This window comes from Sminthopsis crassicaudata, chromosome 3 (genome assembly GCF_048593235.1).
Source record: "Sminthopsis crassicaudata isolate SCR6 chromosome 3, ASM4859323v1, whole genome shotgun sequence".
NCBI classification, from domain to species: Eukaryota; Metazoa; Chordata; class Mammalia; order Dasyuromorphia; family Dasyuridae; genus Sminthopsis; species Sminthopsis crassicaudata.
In genome coordinates this window covers 335,949,969-335,968,891 of record NC_133619.1, presented here as the reverse complement: position 1 = coordinate 335,968,891, position 18,923 = coordinate 335,949,969, and the positions used below count along the sequence as shown (strand labels likewise).

The window sequence follows — 18,923 nt, the reverse complement described above, 5'->3', positions numbered from 1 at the left end:
AGAAGACCAGAGATAGGAGAGGATCATATTCCTACGTTCCCAAGTAAACTAAATAACATTACAGAGGTAAGTATCAACAGGAACGAGGCAACATCCCAAATGGGATTAATCCCCCACTCTACCCTTCTGAGCAGCCTGAGCTCAGGCAGCATCTTCATGACTTTTCTACCCCCTGGGATGTGGGAATGGTGCAGGAAAATCAAAGGATCAGAGAATCATTGCTATAGAGCTGGAAGGGACCTCTCTCATGAGAGCCAGAATCATTGTGACTTGCTTGAGGTTACACAGAGAATAAAGAACTGGAGGCTTTAGAGGTTGGTTCCAATAGCTGAGTTCACAAAGAGCAGACAGTCTCATACTTTGCTCCAACTGGACGCTCATCTAGTTTCCTATCCTGACTTCATATTAGGTCAGAGGTAATTTATCATAGACTACAAGTGGGCAGGTGGCATGTGAATAGAAAGCTGGAGTCAGGAAGACCTGAGTCCAAACCCAGCATCAGATACTTCCTAGCTGTGTGACTGTAGGCAGCTCACTTAATCCCATTTGTCTCAGTTTCCTCATCTGTAAAATGATAAAGAAATATAAAACCACCTAAGTATCTCTGTGTCTGTGTGGTCTATCTCTCTGTCTCTGTCTCTTTCTCTCCCATTCTCTCTCCTTCTTCTTCCCTCCCCATCCCTTTCTGGATCGCAAGTAACTGGTGAATTATCGAAAGATGAATTATCAAAATTTTGTTCAATTACTCTGGTCTCTACTCTCCAAATCTGTCCTGCTTCCCAAACTCTTTCTCTCTTCAAACAGCTAAACTATTTCTTTTCCCTCTTCCCCTCCCCTCACTTTAGTCAATATCTAGATGTTCCAGTCTCCTGCTCTGAGCTCAGTTGTCTCACCATGATTTCCTATTATTCTTCCTCCCATCCAACACACTCAGGCACCCACATCCACACCCCCTATAAACTTTTAAAAGTTTTACGATTTGTTCAGTATTCATTAGATTGTGTTTCTTGAGGACAAGGACAATCTTTTGCTTCTTTTTATATGCAATATACAAATATAGTATTTGTATATATGCACACACATATAATTTATGCTATAACTATAGTAAAATGCTTTTTTTTTTTTTTTTTTGAGGCTGTGGTTCAGTGACTTGCCCAGGGTCACATAGCTAGGAAGTGTTAAGTTGTCTGAGACCACATTTGAACTCAGGTCCTGCTGATTTCAGGGCTTGTGCTCTATCCACTGAGCTACCTAGCTGCCCCTAGTGCAATGCTTTTTAAAATGTTGTTTGCAATCCCTTGTGTAACTGAATATGGGGGTTGTGAAAAATTTGACAATAATAAAAGGCATCAAATATTTCACCAAGATTTAATTCCTTTTTTTTCTCAATAGCATTTTCTTTTTCTTTTTTTATTAAAGTTTTTTATTTTTCAAAACATATGCATAAATAATTCTGCCACATTAGCGCTTGCAAAACCTTGTGTTACAGTTTTCCTCCTCTTCTCCCACTCCCCTCCCCTAGATGGCAAGTAGTCTAATATATGTTAAACATGGTAGAAATATATGTTAAATCCAATATATGCATAATATTTTATTTTTCCAAGAAATGTAAAGATAGTTTTCAACATTCATTTTTGTAAGTGTTTGTGTTCCAAATTTTTCTCCCTCCCTCACCTCCCTTCTCTGCAAGACAACAAGCAATCTGATTAAACACTGGTTAAATATGTATAGTTCTTTTAAACAAATTTCCATATTTGTCATGTTATGTAAGAAAAATCATTCTAAAAGGGAAACAAATCAAGAGAAAGAAAGAAAACAAACAAAAAGGTAAAAATACTATGCTTCAATCCACATTCAGTCTTCATAGTTCTGTCTGTGGATGCTGATGGCATTTTCCATTGCAAATCTGTTGGAATTGTCTTGAATCACTGCATTGCTGAGAAGAGCCAAATCCATCACAGTTGATCACCATGTAATCTTATTACTGTACAATGTTGCTATGTTTATGTAGAAATAAAAACAAGCATATCCATCCATTAGTATACAAACTTGCTATCATCCCTAATAAATGGTAAAATTATATCTGTACCAAAGATTATTTTAAAATATTTTTGTGATTTATTATCAGTAAATGTTTTATTTCTATACCTATTTAAATGCCCACATACCCAGGATCGAATAAAAATTTCTTGGGTGAAAAGGGGTTGCAAGTAGAAAAGGTTTAAGAAGCACTGCTCCAGTATATAATATAACTCAGTGATTAGCACAGTGCCTGGCGGGTAGTAGGCATTTCATAAATGGTTATTGATTGATGTAAAAATTAAAGTATACAAAATCCAACTTATATTATGATTGTGATTTCTCTAACCAGCCACGAGATCCATATATGATTAAAGTTGGGAGTTCTAGCCTCCTTAGACAAAGTGAATCCCACCTTTTTGCCCTCCTATGTCATATAGCCCACCTGATAAATTCAGTATATCCAAGTTTCCCAGATGAGAAGAGACCTCACTGTTGATCCCAAAGCAAGCTGGAGGGTACTCTGGCAAACTTGCCAAGTCTTGGGTGTACAATGGACTCTGACCCTCCACCCTGGAACAGGGACAAGGACTGTCAGAGGTCTGTCTCATTGGTTCTGGTACCTGCTGTCTTTTTCTATGGGCTTTCTCAGGAAGGTCTCATGTGCCCCCCTCCTGCCTCCCCTGGCACTTCTGAAGCAGCAAGATAGCCTCCAGTTAGGGCTAATTCATTCCTGCAGGGTGAATGGCTCCCTTTTTCCTAGGGGGAGGGGAAGGTGAGTGTTCACAGGAAGAGGCATCCTGAGTTATTTGAAACTACTGATGAGATCTATTGTGTAATCAGCGGTTAGAGTCTTTTTCTCAGGAAAAAAAAAAAAAAGAGAAAGTCTTCAAAAGGATGATGTGAGGTCCTGTTTGAAGGGGGAAGAGTTCAAGAAAAGCATAATCAGGAGCTCTAACCCTGTGGTTATGGGCTTTTAAAATCTCTCCACCTAGGGTGAGAGAGGGAGGGGGATGAAAGTTATATTCCCCCTCATTAGCAGAGGGTCTAAAGGTTGTGTTTCCCCCCCCCCCTCCGGGGGAAGCAGTGTCAGGTTAGTTAATATTTGGAATAGTTTGACTCCCCCCACCAATTAAGCATCTGCTCTTCACCCTGGATCACTGCTGGGGGTAATTAAAGGCTTTGTTTCTGGCACCCCAGAGGCGGGAGAAACAGCACAAACTCTCCCAGCTTGGGTGCTTCCTCAGTGCAGGTGGGACTGATCTCTCAGCAAGGTGGTGAGACACCTGCCTGGGGTGGGGATAGGATGGATTAGGAGTCAGCTCAGAGGGTGCTGGGCAGGGTGCTGGGAAAGGTTAAGCAAGGCGAGAAGGAAGAACAGGCAACCTCATAGCTCCTGGATAAAGCCCTTTAGGCTCAGAATCTGCTGTGGGTTCCCCTATTTCTGCACTTTTCCTATTCTCCTCTTCCATAGTCAGGTAGCTCCATTTTCAGCAACATTCCCTTCCTTCTTCTTCTAGTTGTCTCTGTTTTTTATTCCTCTAATCTAATTCCCTCTAACAGCAGCAGTACAGCAGGCAGTTATGGGGTGAGATGGAGAGAGCACTGGGCCTGGGGTCAGCAAAATCTGAGTGCAAATCTAGCCTCAGATCCTTACTAGCTATGTGACTGGCCAAGACCTTGACCCCTTGTTGCCTCAGTTCTTCATCTGTTAAATGGAGACACACTGGAGAGGGAAAAGGCAAACCATTCCAGTGCCTTTTCCAAGAAAACCCCAAGGACAAAGTCCATGGGGTCACGGACAGCCGGACACGACTGAACAATGACAATAGCTGTGGGTCCAGATCTTGGTTGTAGCAGCAAATACTCAAACGAGAACTTTGATGGCTGTTATTGTGACTCCAGTATAGGGGAAAGCACACAACTGGGCACAAGGAGTCTCAGCCCTCCTATTAACAAGCTGTGTGGCTCTGGACAAGTCAGTTACCCTGCCACTTGTAAAAACAAAGGGTTCAGACTAAATACCTCTTAAGTCCCTTCCAGCTCTAGCAATTCTTTATTCCATGAGCCTTCCCTATCTGGAGACCCTGCTTTGGGGAAAACCATACCAGCTTAGCAAAAAATCCAGGTTTTTTTCATTACTTCATTCCACAAACTCAGTGAAATTCATTTATTCGATATTTGTGGAGCTGCTCCGTATGTTAGGCACTGGGAGAGAATACAGAAATAATCAGTGTCCATGCCCTTAAATGCCCTTAAAGGTTCCCATCATCTCATAAATGAGACACAGACATGGAAAGCTCTAACAAAGGAGAATGATAAAAATACTAAGGAAATGCTAGGCAACTTCAGAGGAAGGAGAAATCACTTTTAGTTGAAAGAATCAGGAAGGGCTTAACAGGGGCCTTATCTGAGCTGGAACTAGAAGGATATAGGATTGCTGTAGGGAAATTATAGGATTGCAACAGGTGGGAGAAAGAATATTCCAGGAATGGGGGACTTGGGGAGTGAATGCCCACAGGGAAAGGGAAAGCACAGGAATATATTCCAACAACTGTTGACTCCATGGGGTCACAAAGAGTCAGACACAACTGAATGCTTAAAAAAGTACGTGAAAGGGAATGAATGGAGATGAGGCTGAAAAAATAGATTGAAGGAAGACCAAAAAGAGTCTTAAATGTCAGGCTAAGAAGAAGGGACTTATATCTGGGAGGCAGTGAGGAACCCCTTTTTGAGCAGTAGAGTAACATGATCATAATATCTAATTATTAATATCTAATTGTAACAGGGGCCTAGCCAATGAGCTCAGTCCACATGAGCAGACACAGAATGAAGCTGATGAAATTCTCCATGTGGAAGAGGTCCCAGAGCCTTCCATAAGAATTACAATGAAGTATCATGAAGGGACCTTGGAGGGATCTGTGACTAGTCACAGGGGGGTCTGTCACCCCATGCTGAGGAGTAACTGTCTCTTGAATTGTGTACTCAGAAAGGGGACATCCAAAGGTTCTGGGTGATCTCTTCCCCTCTCTTGGTTTGACTTTTTAAATCAATTCATCTGGTAAGAGATGATGCTATAAGAGGAGAGGCCTTGAGCCCTTTCCTTCCAAGACTGACACTGCAATAGATTTAGACACAGAAAAGACCTTAGAGGTTATCTAGTCTAAACCTCTAGTTTTGTAAGTTAAGTGATTCACCCAAATTTGTCAAAGGGAGAAGTCACAGAGCTGGTCTCAAAATCCAGCTCTTCTGACCCCCAATCTAACATCCTTTTCACTGTACCAATTGGATTTAGTAGTGATGTAGTGTTGAAGTGGAGAGGGAAAAGATTAGAGACAGACTATTTCAAAAATTAAGATGTGAATGGGGGAAAACCTGGACTAGGGTGGTGGAAGTGGGAATGAGAAGGGGAGAAGTGGTAGAAAGGGTTCTAAGACCATCTCGACTGAGCATCAGTGGGTAAGGAAATCACAAATTCTATGCCTGTGTGATGGAGTAGAAAGATAGGCCATTAGACACTCACAAAGTAGACTCTACACTCTGGCATTCAAAAGGGAAATACATAGAGGTGCCTAATACATTCCATTCCTGTCCTGCTGCTGTCCAGTTTTACTTTATTAGTCTTAGAGAACTCCTCAAATCTCCTTGATTCTTTAAAAAAAAGAAAAAAAAAAAAAAGTAAAGGTTGGGCCAAGATGGCAGAGAAAAGGCAGGGACTTTCCTGAGCTCTGCAAAATTCTCATCCAAACAATTTTTAAAATAAATTTTTTAAATTTCTGAACTGAAAACTACTCCAAACTAGCCATTCCATGTAGTAAAACTCAAAAATAGAAGATTGCAAATGGAACCAGAAGTCTCCTGATTTCTTAATATCATAACTCTTAGTTCTTAATTTAGTTATTATTATTTACAATTCTTAAAAATAAGGGGGCAGCTAGGTGGTGCAGTGGATAGAGCACCAGCCTTGAATTCAGGAGGACCCGAGTTCAAATCTGGTCTCAGACACTTAACACTTCCTGGCTGTGCGACCCTGGGCAAGTCACTTAACCCCAGCCTAAAAAAAAAAAAAAAAAAAAAAAAAAATTCTTAAAAATAATTATAATTCCTTATAATAATATAATAGCTAGTATTAATACAATGCCTCAATTTAGTCATTATTAATTATAATTATTAACAATTTTACAATTCTTATTATACTAGCTAATATTAATATAGCACCTCAATTTAGTCATTATTAATTACAGTTCTTAACAATATTACAAATCTTAATAATAATATTATAATAGCTAGTATTAATACAATACCTCAATTTAGTCATTATTAAATATAATTCTTAACAATTTCATAATTCTTAATCATACTATTATAATAGCTAGTATTAATGCCTTAAAATTTGCAAAGCAATTTACAATTATCCTCAAAACACGGAAAGATAGGGGTTAATATTATCCTTTTTTTTAGATGAAAAAATGGAGGCAGACAGCCATTGTTGGTTTGTCCAGGCTCACACACCTAATAAGTGTGTGAGGCAGGATTTGAACCATCTGAACTTTTAGGTTCTTTCTGTACATTTTTGGCATCACAATTGTCATCTTCCTCCAACTTAAAGGTGGAGGGGAAAGTCATTTTTTTCCTTGACTGGGAAAAAATAAGCCCAGTTAAGCCAAACAAATCCACACAGTGGTCAGTGGCCACATCCACAGGCATGTACCTCTTTCTGTACCTTGAATTCATTACTTCAGTATATCTTTAATTTCCTAAAGATATTGGTTAACAATTTGATCTTAAAAATTCTCAAGTATTTCAGAACTTTTTCTCTTTTTAAATTTTTCTTTATAATATATATTTATATTAATACACACACACACATATATATATATATATATATATATATATATATATTTCCCCCCCCCCCTGAGGCTGGGGTTAAGTGACTTGCCCAGGGTCACACAGCTAGGAAGTGTTAAGTGTCTGAGAGCAGATTTGAACTCACGTCCTCCTGACTTCAGGGCTGGTGCTCTATCCACTGTGCCACCTGGCTGCCCCTTATAATGATGTTTTTGATTCTTCATGAACACGTGGATCCCTTCCTTTCTGCTTCCCAGGGCAGTGACCCTCAGAGCCCGGTCTTGGTCCCATCCAGGCACCTGGACAAGGTTTATCGGGTGACCTTCGTCAGGAGGGCTCATGAAACACCTTTTCCAATCATCTCCATGACCATACCTCTTCCTGCTTAGAAGCCTATGATGGCACTCATACCACATTAAAGCTCTTGACGATCCCTTCTAAGCTTTATGCTTATCAAGTAGCCTCAGCTCTAAGACTAGCTCAAATTGATTGCCTCAGAAAAGACAAAACTCTAGTCTGCAAATAAAGACCTGCTCCAACCTCTAAGAACTATTTCTCCTATCTTATTCTTTCTCCCTATTTTTCCATCTTCATTCTCTTCCTTTTTTAGTCCAACCAACATTTTGGAGAGTGGCTTCTGCAGAGACAGTTTGGATCACCAACCTTCTCTCCCTTTTGAAACATGTCAAGTTGACTCAAGTTGACTCAAATCAACAGACATTTGTTGGGTATCAACTATTCGGAGAACACTATACTGGGCACTTGGGGACATGTAGCTATGGATCAGACACGGTCCCTGACCTCATGAAGCTTACAATTAGTACAGGTACACGAATAACCAAAATGCAAAATAAGTAAGTTATCTGGATTCCAAATTCTTTCCAAGAGAAATCCATAGCACATTTATATAGCAATGGATCTATAAAAATAGAATCGAAGATTGAGATAGCATAGGAGAGGTCTTACCCCTGAATTTTACAGATGAGGAATGTGGGACTTAGGCTCTCATCCAGCTCTGACTCTCCAGCCGATGCTCTTTCCACTGTACCATATACTGTACCATACACCACCCAAGGCTGGCAGTTCCCTCCATAAGTCCTGTGTTCCATTTCCCCAGTTCCTGACCTTCCCAGATACCTGTTTTCAAAGCTCCACAGAAGCCCGGCAGAAAGAAACTCCATAATTTCTCTGAGTAACAAGTTTCTATACTTCGCAGCTCTCGCAGTCAGGAAGTTCTTTTGCTTGTCTAACCTAAATCATTCAGGAAGCAAAAAGTGTGGGTAAGAGGCAGGATCCCTCAGTTCAGCCACTGGTCCAATGAGGGTCTCAAGACAGATCGATTTGGCTCTAGCTCTTAGGAAATGGAAGGCCTCACCTCAGGACATGGCAAAGAGCCCAGCCAAATGGAAAACCAGTCCCCTGGCCTTCCTCCCCCTCCCACTCCTGGGCACACACCTGCCTGGGGCCAGAGCTGCTGACAGCCTTGGCATCTGAGGAGCTAGATGCAATGTTATATAACTGAACTTGGCCAGACATTCTGGTCTGACCGGTATGGATGGAGCCTGCAAGTTCAAAATTGTCCCAGTGATACTCTCCTGGGGGGTGGAGATTGGGGGAGGAGAGATCTTAAATATGCATGGCTCAGGAGTTAGGCTCCAAGCAAAGGGAAGAGTAAATAAATGAATAAAATTTTCACAGTTTAATGCTCCCTTATTATCTGAATGTATGCATGTGTGTAAAAAATAAAGCAGTTTCTCCAGCTCCCTCCCCCCAGGTCCACAAGCACCCACTCACCTATTGGCAGCGATGTACACCTATAGAAAGACTTTCTGCATATATTCCAGAGGAATGCTATTCACAATTTTTGCTTTCTTAGGCAGCTTCTCCAATACCAGCCCAACCTCACCTGCTTCCTCCTATTTCTACCTCTTCCCAGAATGCCAGGGCTGGTTATAACTCCCTGGGAAATGTATTCAGCTTCTTCCAGCCTCCTAATCCAGACAATCTTTTATTGCTCCACAACCACATATTGATGACCCTTTCCTCTTGTCCTTTCCATCATTGATTTCCCTTGCAAGGATCCACAAATGATCAGAGCTGGAAAGGACTTTAGATTTCATCTCAATTCCAACTCCCTCGTTTAAAAGATTTGGCCAAAGGAGGCCCAAAGACCAAAGTGACTGAGGTTCCAAGATAAAAGGGTTAGTGGAAGAGCTGGGAAGAGAATCCAGTTCTCTTGATTTCTCACCTTTCTTTTTACAAATTGATTCTTTTCGTCCCCTCTTAAGATGGGATAGTGGGACCTAGCACTGGATTTTGAGACATAAAGCGTTTACTATTATATGCATTTTGTTTGTTACCCCATGCAAGGTATTTAATCTCTCTAGGTTTGTGTCTTGAATCAGATTGTAAATTCCTTGAGGTCTGAGCCTCTCTTTATATCTCCACCACTAAGCACAATGTTAACATAGTAAGCACTTAATAAATGCTTGTTGACTGACAGTTTCCTCATCTGTAAATTAAAGGGGTCATACACCATACATTTAGGCTGCTAAGAATCCTCCCAGCTTTAAACCCATGGTACTAAAGAAAAAAACAAAAGTATTGTGGAAATTCAAAAGTAAATATGACACAAACTTTGCGTTCATTGAGCTTACAAGAAGAAAATTACAAGCAAAAAAAAAAAAAAATTGATGTGAAGGAGAACATGACGTGTATGCAAAACAGGATCAAGACAAGAGAAATGGAGTAAAACACCTGCCAGGCACAGTGCATAACAAACAAAAAAAGTGAGAAAGTCCCTACCCTTGAGGAGTTTAAAAAGACTGTGTTTGTAGGAGAGGAGCAGCCAGGGGTAGGGGTTCTGGTCTGGAGCATCACAGAAATAGTGGAGCCTGTTGCCATGACTTTTCCAGAAGAGTGGTCCCATTGATTTGAATACTCTTTTCAAAGATGGATGAAGGTGAAGCAAATGATTAGATGTCCCAGGACATAGATGTGTACCTGCTGGGGCTACCTGTTAGAGGAATTTACACTTACTGGCCAATCAAGTTAAGCCCTAGGGAGGGGTTCCAAGTCAAGGCACTAAAGTGAGAAATAAGGTTCAGTTGTGGGAATTCATGAAGGCTTCTCTCATGAAGGAGAATCTGATCTGGGTTTTGAAAGAAGAAAGGAACCTCAACAGTCAAAAATGAGGGATAGTGGGATCCATTTGGATGATAAAGGTCAAAATGAGCAAAGAAGACTTAAAAGGGCAAGATAATAAGAATCATGAACTAGCCCTGGCATAGCACTTGAAGGTTTTCAAACTACCTTATAAAGATCCTCACAACAATGCTGTGAGGTAGGTGCTATTAATACCCTATATTCTATAGAGAAAAGTCTGAGATAAGGTTGAAAGTCTGAGATAAGGTTGAAATGCTAGAATGGAGTCTGAATTGTAGAGGTCTTCAAATCTCCAAATGATCTTATACTTTGATTGGTAGGCAATGGGGTAAGCAAGTGAAGGTATCAGATGAGAAACAAACACAGGATGGGTTGAAAAAGGCAACGGGAAAGAGGAGTTAACGGTGAGTGGGAGTTAGAATATTTAATATGCTTCTTTGCAAGATCAGCAAATGAACACTGGTTTGTTTAAAAAAAAAAAAAAAAAAAAAATTCCAGGCTTTAAAGGGAGCAGGATGTGGGTAAGTTAAAAAAAAAAAAAAAAAAAGGATTAGCATAGAAAGTATGCATAGATACTTTCTTCTTCACCCTATTTCCCCAGTTTCATTCTACCTTTATGCAGACTTCCTGTCAGCTCTCAGCTGACCCAATCAATAGGATAAGCTAGGATAAAGGGAAGGATCACTCAATGAATGCTTTATCACCCAAAGTGCTTAGAATTCTTGGAGATTTCTATTTAAACTCTGGCCCTGTTTGAAGGAGCCCCATTGTTGGAAACAGACCAGTTCTACCCACTCAGTTTGCTATGTGGCTGGGCAAGTTATTTAACTTTTCCCTATTTAACTTGCATGGTGTGGGAGAAAGGATGGATAGGGAGCATCAGGGTAGAATGGAGAGAGCACCGGGTTAAGAATTAGAATAGAAGTATTGAGTTTTAGCCCTGTTGGTGCCATTAATTGACTTTGGGCACACTGCTTTAATTTTTTTCTGCTTTTATAAAATTAGGCTGACCCCTGAGGTTTTTTCAGGCTCTAAATCCATGGTCCTATGATCTTAATAATGGCTCATACTCATCTAATACTTTGCAAAGCAAAGAACTTTCTTCATGACAGTCCTGTGTGGTATGTGGGGCCAGTGGGCAGCTCAACAAGGCTTACACAGCTGGGATTCTACTAAAAGCATCTGAACTGAGACTTGAACCTGAGTTTTCTGAACCCTGTGATTTACTTATTTGTGCAAGTATTTATTTCCCCTCCTTACTGCTCTCTCCTCAGTGAACAATAATAATAATAGTAAAGAACAGGAAAACTCTCAAAACAAATTGTCCAGCAAAACAAATTCCAGCTGAATGAGAGGAGGTGAGATCTTTCCAGACAGTTGTGAAAATCGAGTAAGGCTTCATCTACTTCAGAGTTGGAGTAGGCCTGAAGGACTTTGAGTATTGAGTCAAGGGCATAATCAGGTCCCCTTCCTGCTACCCTCCCATGACACAATCTTCTCCCTATTTCAGCCAAATATGGGCAACTATGTACTTACTGGTCAAGTTCAATTTCAAGGGCAGATCTCGAGCTTAGAATGTAAGACTCTCAGCCAATGAGGATGAGAGTCAGTGGTGGGAGGGGGTGTTTTGCGTTAGGGATTAAAGGGGCTGTCCTGCCCACAGAAGGTGCTTCCTCTGTTCAATTGTCTACTTGAGGGGTGGGATGCCCTTCTCTCGAGAATGTGTAATAAACTTTGCTTTACTTTAGAGATCTCTCCAGGTTTTTTTTATTAAATGGTGACCTCTCACCATTTCATACCACATAGTTTTGGGGGCTCGTCTGGGATCCTTTACTTGGTGAGTAAGTGAACTCCTGGGTCCTAGCAGGTAGGCGCACTGCCCTGATTTAGGCAGCCCTCCAGCATCCAGGGGCTTCTCCTTGCTCCCTGATGTAGTGGCCCAAAGTGGAGAAAGTCAGAGGAAAACAAAGGAAACTCCTTGGTGAAAATTCCAACTGGTTGGTGTAGGACAGATCAGTTAAGTAATTTGCTGTGCAGCAACCCAGATGTAAGCCTCCTGTGAGTCCCTGGAGTCTAGTTATAGATTCTGAAGGGGTCTCTAGACAGGATAGGCTAAGGTGACTGGAGTTAACCGGTGACGGTTAGTGTGTTTGGCCATTTTGGAGTTTAAACTCCATTCAAATTCAATGGGTATGGCCCGGTCCCAGCCAGCCCTCGGAGAGAAATGAGAAAAATATCAGAAAATACAGGTAGATAGTCCCTTGGGAGATAAATTAAGTAATTGGAACGGACTGCCAAAATATAAAGGAAAAAGTAAGAAAAAGGTGATAAGGTATTGTTGCTTTGTCTGGGGTAATAAAGATGTTGGTGGAGGCATTGTTTGGCCTAAATATGGCTCCTTTAAGATCAGATGTGCCAAATTCTAAATTTGTTTGTTAACAATAAAGAATCTGTTAATCCAGAGGAAGTTCTATATGCTAGACTATGGCTTTCAGAGGCTCCAATAATGTTGAGTAAGAATCAAAGTGAAAAGGGCAGGAAGGAGGAAACTTTAAAGACACAGCAATGGGACCCCTTGCAATCTCTCCCTCCTCCATACTTAGCCCCACCTCAGGAAGTCATAGCCTCAGGGTTTGGAAGGGAGGGGGAGGACTTAATCTCATCAGCTCCTCCCGAGGCCCTCAAGGGACAGGAGGATTTAATTCAATTGACCCCACCCCGACCCCTCAAAGGGTCATTTACTTCTCTAAGGAAGGAATTAGAGCAAATTCAGAGAGATATCCAAAATTATCCTTTTCCAGAAACCAAAACCCCAAGTCCTAAATTATATCCTTTAAGAGAAGTTCCCTTGGCTCAGGGAGGTATAGGATATGTGAATGCTCCCCTGAGCACCACAGAAGTCAGGGCCTTTAAGAAGGAAATGAGGCCCTCAATAGAAGACCCCACCGGGCTTGCAGAACAATTTGATCAATTCCTGGGCCCTAATCTTTTTACTTGGGGAGAACTTATGTCTATTTTGAATTCTCTCTTTTCACAAGAGGAGAGGGGACTAATTAGAGGAGCAGCTATGAAGGAGTGGGACAGGAGAAACCCTAGAGCTGCAGGAGTGGTTCCAGCTAATCAGAAATACCTTTTAGTAGACCCCAATTGGGATCACAATAACCCTGCACATAGGGGAAATATAAGGGATCTCAGAGAATTGATAATCATGGGAATTTAAAATGCAGTACCAAAGGCACAGAATATGAAAAGGGCCTTTGGAGTGACTCAAGGGAAAGACAAGTCACCAGTTGACTATCTGAATAGACTAAAAGATAGCATGAGGAAATATTCTAGGTTTGACCCTGATGATCCAGGAGTAAATGATACCTTGAAATTGCACTTTGTGATTAATGTGTGGCCAGATATCAGTAGGAAATTACAGAAAGCAGAAGGGTGGAATAATAGGAGCCTTTCTAATTTATTGGAGGAGGCCACCAAGGTGTATGTTAGGAGGGATGATGAGAAACAAAAGAACAAAGCCAAAGTCTTAGTCCAGATAGTGCATGGAATAGTAAAGGACACAGAAAAGTCTGAAAAAAAAACTGAACAAAGTCTCAAGGAAAGGAGACAAGAGATATTCAGGAAGGAACAGAAAGCCTACTTTTCCTGACACCAGAAAGCCTTTGAGGTGTTGGAGATGTCGACAAGTAGGGCATATAGAAAGGGAGTGCCCCCAGCAGAAGATGGAAGAGCAGATATGTTCCCTTGTCGAGCTTGATGAAGATTAGGGGAGTCAGGGGTTCTTGAAAGACTCCCACCCGGAACCCTTGGTAAATTTAAGGGTGAAACCCCACCAGGATACTTTTGTGTTCCTAGTAGATACTGGGGCATCGAGATCTTCAGTGACCTGTTTGCCTGAGGGGGTTAAATTATCTAAGGAGACCCTAGTGATTTCTGGGGTTAAAGGGGAAAATTTTCTTGTATCTATGACCATGCCCTGTAAAATTTATATGGGAGAAAGGGAAACATTGGGCAGATTTCTGCTTATCCCAGAAGCAGGAATAAACTTGCCAGGGAGAGATTTAATAACTAAACTAGAAATTGTGTTGGTTCCATGTAGACTCAACTATACCCCAGTAGAATGGCACTAATGAATGAAGAAGAACATACTAGGATAAACTCTGGGGTATGGGCGGGACCTGACAATCCAGGCAGAGCAGATATTGTCCCTATAAAAATCACTTTGAAAGACTCTAGGGAAGTGGTGAGAGTCAAACAATACCCAATTTCTCTAGAAGAGAGGTGAGGTTTACAGCCTGTGATAGAAGGCTTATTGAGAAATGGGCTAATAGAACCTTGTATTTCACCTTTCAGCACACCAATACTTCCTATCAAGAAGAAGGATGGGAAATACAAGGGAGAAATCAAGATTTAAGGGAAATCATGTTAGCTTCTCACCCTGTGGTTCTAGACCCATATACCATTCTGAGCCGGATTCCTGGCTCTGCTAAGTGGTTCAGTGTATTGGATCTAAAAGATGCATTTTGGAGCTGCCCTTTAGAGGAGAGTAGTAGAAACCTCTTTGCTTTCCAATGGGAAGATCCAGAGACTGGAAGGAAACAGCAGATGAGGTAGTGTGTCTTGCCTCAAGGCTACACTGAGTTCCCAAATTTGTTTGGTCAAATCCTTGAGAATTGCATGGGAGATTTTCAACCAGTAATGGGAACTTGGGTGTTACAGTATGTAGATGATCTATTAGTAGTAGGGGATACGAGGGAACACACTAGTAGTTGTACCATTGATCTATTAAACTTCCTGGGAGGATTGGGGTTTAGGGTATCAAGAGAGAAATTGCAGTTTGTGGAGAGGGAGGTAAAATATTTAGGGTATTTGATTAGTGAAGGTAGCAAGAGGTTGGACCCTGCCAGAATTGAGGGAATATTACATACACCCAAACCTAAGACAAAGAAAGAGCTGTGTAAATTCCTGGAGTTAGTAGGATATTGTCGGGCATGAATAGATTCTTATGCTGTTATCACTAAACCCTTGTATAAGTATCTGCTGGAGGAAAGTCCCAATTATATCATGTGGGATCCGGAGAGATCAGAAGTTTGAGGATTTAAGGTGTTTGTTAATTACACCACCTGTATTGGCTCTCCCTACCTTGGAAAAACCTTTCCACCTGTTTGTCAATGTTGAGGGTGGGGTGGCTCTGGGAGTTCTTGCTCAAATAAGAGGGGGGCAGAGAAGACCAGTGGCTTTCCTTTCTAAGGTATTAGATCCGGTAGCCAAAGGATGGCCAACCTGTGTACAATCAATAGCTGCTACTGCTCTCTTGGTAGAAGGCTCATCTTTGGAGGCAGTCTTATAGTAAGTGTCCCATACAAAGTTAGAACAATATTAAATCAGAGGGCTTGGAGATGGCTCACAGATTCCGGAATGTTGAAATATGAGGCAATACTATTAGAAAAAGATGATCTAGTTATCTCCCAAGACCATAATCTTAATCCTGCTTCCTTTTTGTCCCCTGGAGTAGAATCATCCTCAGGGGAGGAACATTGTTGTTTAGAGTTAATTGATTTTCAAACAAAAGTAAGAGAGGATTTATAAGAATCCCCCATACCTGGGGGAGTAAATTGATTTATAGATGGTTCTTCTAGGATGGTAAATGGGAAAAAGAAAAATGGGTTTGCTATTGTGCATGGAGATAAAACTTCCACTGTTATCAAGGGCAGTCTACCTGTCCATTGGTCGGCTCAAACTTGTGAATTGTATGCCTTAAATCAAGCGTTAAAATTATTGCGTGACCAAGATGGGAATATATATACTGATTCTAAATATGCCTGGGGTGTAGTGCATGTATTTGGAAGGATTTGGGAGGAAAGAGAGTTTGTAAACAGTAAAGGTAAAGAACTGGTTCATCATACACTAGTCAGAGAGATACTGGAAAACATTCTGACTCCTAGGAATGTAGCAGTAATACATGTAAAGGGGCATCAGATGGGAAGTTGTTTTGAGGCAAGGGGGAATAGATTAGCAGATGAGGAGGCCAAGGGAGCCGGAGACCAGGAGATTTCTCATATAATGGCCTTGATACCTGTACTTCCCCCTAGTCTACCCTCAGGAGGAAAAAGAGAAAGCCTCAACTCTCGGAGCAGTTGAGAACTCGGAAGGACGATGGCTCTTACCTGATGACAGAGAGGTACTGACGAAAGCAAGTATGAGGCAGGTCCTTCAGCAACTGTACCAGGACAGTCACTGGGATGTTCAAAACCTGTGTGATGCTGTGTTGACAAGGCATGTTTCCCCCAGCCCATATACTATGGCCCGACACTTGGTGGACGGTTGTCTCGTTTGTCGAAGGACTAACAGGGCTGCTCAATGTCAGATCCCAAAAGGGGGACGACCTCTAGGAATCAGACCATTCCAAAGCATCCAGATGGACTTTACTGAGCTGTCACCAGGGTCTCCTCAAATACTTGCTGGTCATGGTGGACCATTTGACCTCATGGGTGGAGGCATTCCCCTCAGGCAGAGCAACTGCCTCGACAGTAAGTAAGGTCTTATTAGAACAAATTATTCCCAGATATGGAATGGTGGAGAGGATAGACTCGGATCAGGGAACACATTTTTTTGCTCAGGTATTGCAGAATCTGACTGGGGCCTTAGAAATCACTTGGGATCTCCATAGCCCTTGGCATCCTCCCTCTTCTGGGAAAGTAGAAAGGATGAATCAAGAAATAAAACGGCAGCTGACTAAGTTATCTTTAGAGACCCAACTACCTGGGACTACATGCCTTCCTCTCGCTCTGGTCAGAATCAGAACCAAGCCACGTAGAGATATTGGGCTTTCACCTTATGAATTATTGTATGGTCATCCTTTCCAGGCTTATCATGAGGGAGACTGGGAGCCTATTTTAGAAACTAAGGATTTATTTGTTAAGAGATATGTTAAATCATTGGCAAGAACTTCAACAAAAAGGGTTAATAGCTCAGACTCCTCCTCTAGGTTTCCCTGTTCATAGAATTCAGGTTGGAGATTGGGTGTTGATCCGTTCCTGGAAGGACAGAAGCTGGGACGGACCCTACCAGGTGGCACTGACCTCAGATACTGCGATTCGCACCCAGGAGCGAGGCTGGACACCACACCAGGACAAAAGGACCTGTGGCGCCACCTTTATCAGAGTGGACAGTTGAAGACAGGGGAGACCTCCAATTACATAAGAGGAGGGGAACTCCACTGAATGGGAACACTGATTCTGAATCCAGTGCATTGTAACTGGATGACTTCTCTTACTTTGGGTCTCTTTGCCTGTTTGGAAGCCGATATATTTTCCTTTGGGAATTTCACCTTGACTTTACAGTGTTATAATAGTTGAACCTCATGGGGTTTTCCCTGAGCTTTGGATTTACCTATTTCCTCATGATAGCCATAGAAACCAGACCTTTACCTTCCAGAGATGAGAACCAGTTCCTCCTACTCATGCAGAATATAGGGAGAACTTTTAACTTATCAAATTGTTGGATCCGTGATGGATCCCAACAATCAAACCAATGGCCATGGCTACCTGTCCCCTTAAGCCCAGCCTGAGTGCTTAGTAACCGATCCCAAAGGGAACATATACATTGGGTACAGTTATCAATGGGGTTAGTACAATGTCACCCCAGGGACTCCCGGAAACATGGGACTCTTTCCCACATTTTGGAGTACCTCTAACCTAATAGATCAGTGGCCAGCTGCCAATTGTAGTTGGAGGAGGGAGCAAGGTTTATGGAAATGTCAGTATGTCACCTTTGGGGGGGACTAGGGATGAAAGACCCACAATATTACCCTTTTACAAGGAATAGTTCAGACATATTTCCAAGGGAACAACCTGCTCTAAAGGGTCATTATTGGATCTGTGGTTTAACTGCCTATACTCACCTACCTCTTAATTGGTTAGGGATTTGTTATATTGGACTAAGGTCAAAATTTTCTTTCCTCCTGAACAGGCAAACCAATATTTAGGGATTCAGTTGTACGATGATTTGGGAAGGGGGAAATGGAGTTAGATACCTCCATCACTCAGACTGGAGACATAAATGGTTGGGGTGAGGCCTGGCCTCCAGAAAGAATAATTAAAGAGTGTGGGCCGGCCACCTGGCCTCAAGATGGAGGTTGGGGATATAGAACCCCAATATACATGTTGAACAGGATAATTAGGCTTCAAGCAGTTGTAGAGATTATCACCAATCACAGGGCTAAGGCACTAGATCTTTTGGCTGATGAAGCTACTCGAACCAGAGAGGCTATTTTAGAACACAGACTTGTGCTGGATTATTTGTTGGCTGAGGAAGGGGGAGTTTGTGCTAAACTAAATTTATCCACATGTTGTATAAAGATTGATGACATGGAAATCTAGTAACAGAAATCACTAAGAACATTAGGAAACTTGCTCATGTTCCTGTACAGACGTGGACCTCACTGCTCAATACTTCTTGGCGGTCCTGGTGTGGGAAGCTGGTGGAAGCAGCTCCTTTGGTTTGGTCTCATAGCCCTTCGTGGTGTTATATTACTCCCTATCTGCATCCCTTGTTTGGTCCGCTTAATAACCAGAATTGTCCAAAACTCATTATCTGGAATGATCAGGTTGGAAGAGAAAGCTGAAGGGTCTGTTAGATGGATGCTGTTAAAAGGGCAAGGGTGGAGCCGGTGGCCCAAGGCCAACAGGAACCAGAAGGAAGTGAGGAATTCATAAGGAATGTGAAATTATGTTACAAAAATTTGAAGAGATCTCAGTGTACAAAATAAGAGGAGGCACTGAACGAGAGGAGGTGAGATCTTTCCAGACAGTTGTGAAAATCGAGTAAGGCTTCATCTGCTTCAGAGTTCGAGTAGGCCTGAAAGACTTTGAGGATTGAGTCAAAGG

At 41.8% G+C, this 18,923-nt stretch overlaps 1 long non-coding RNA gene across 1 annotated transcript; it reads right to left on the bottom strand.

Moving 5' to 3' along the window:
- Nucleotides 1-1,354: 1,354 nt before the first annotated feature.
- On the bottom strand, nt 1,355-8,348 carry LOC141561642 (uncharacterized). The gene is made up of 3 exons (XR_012488100.1): nt 8,005-8,348; nt 2,465-2,592; nt 1,355-1,997 (listed from the first exon to the last, which is right to left on the bottom strand). It is a non-coding gene; the product is annotated as an uncharacterized LOC141561642 (long non-coding RNA).
- Nucleotides 8,349-18,923: the final 10,575 nt, after the last annotated feature.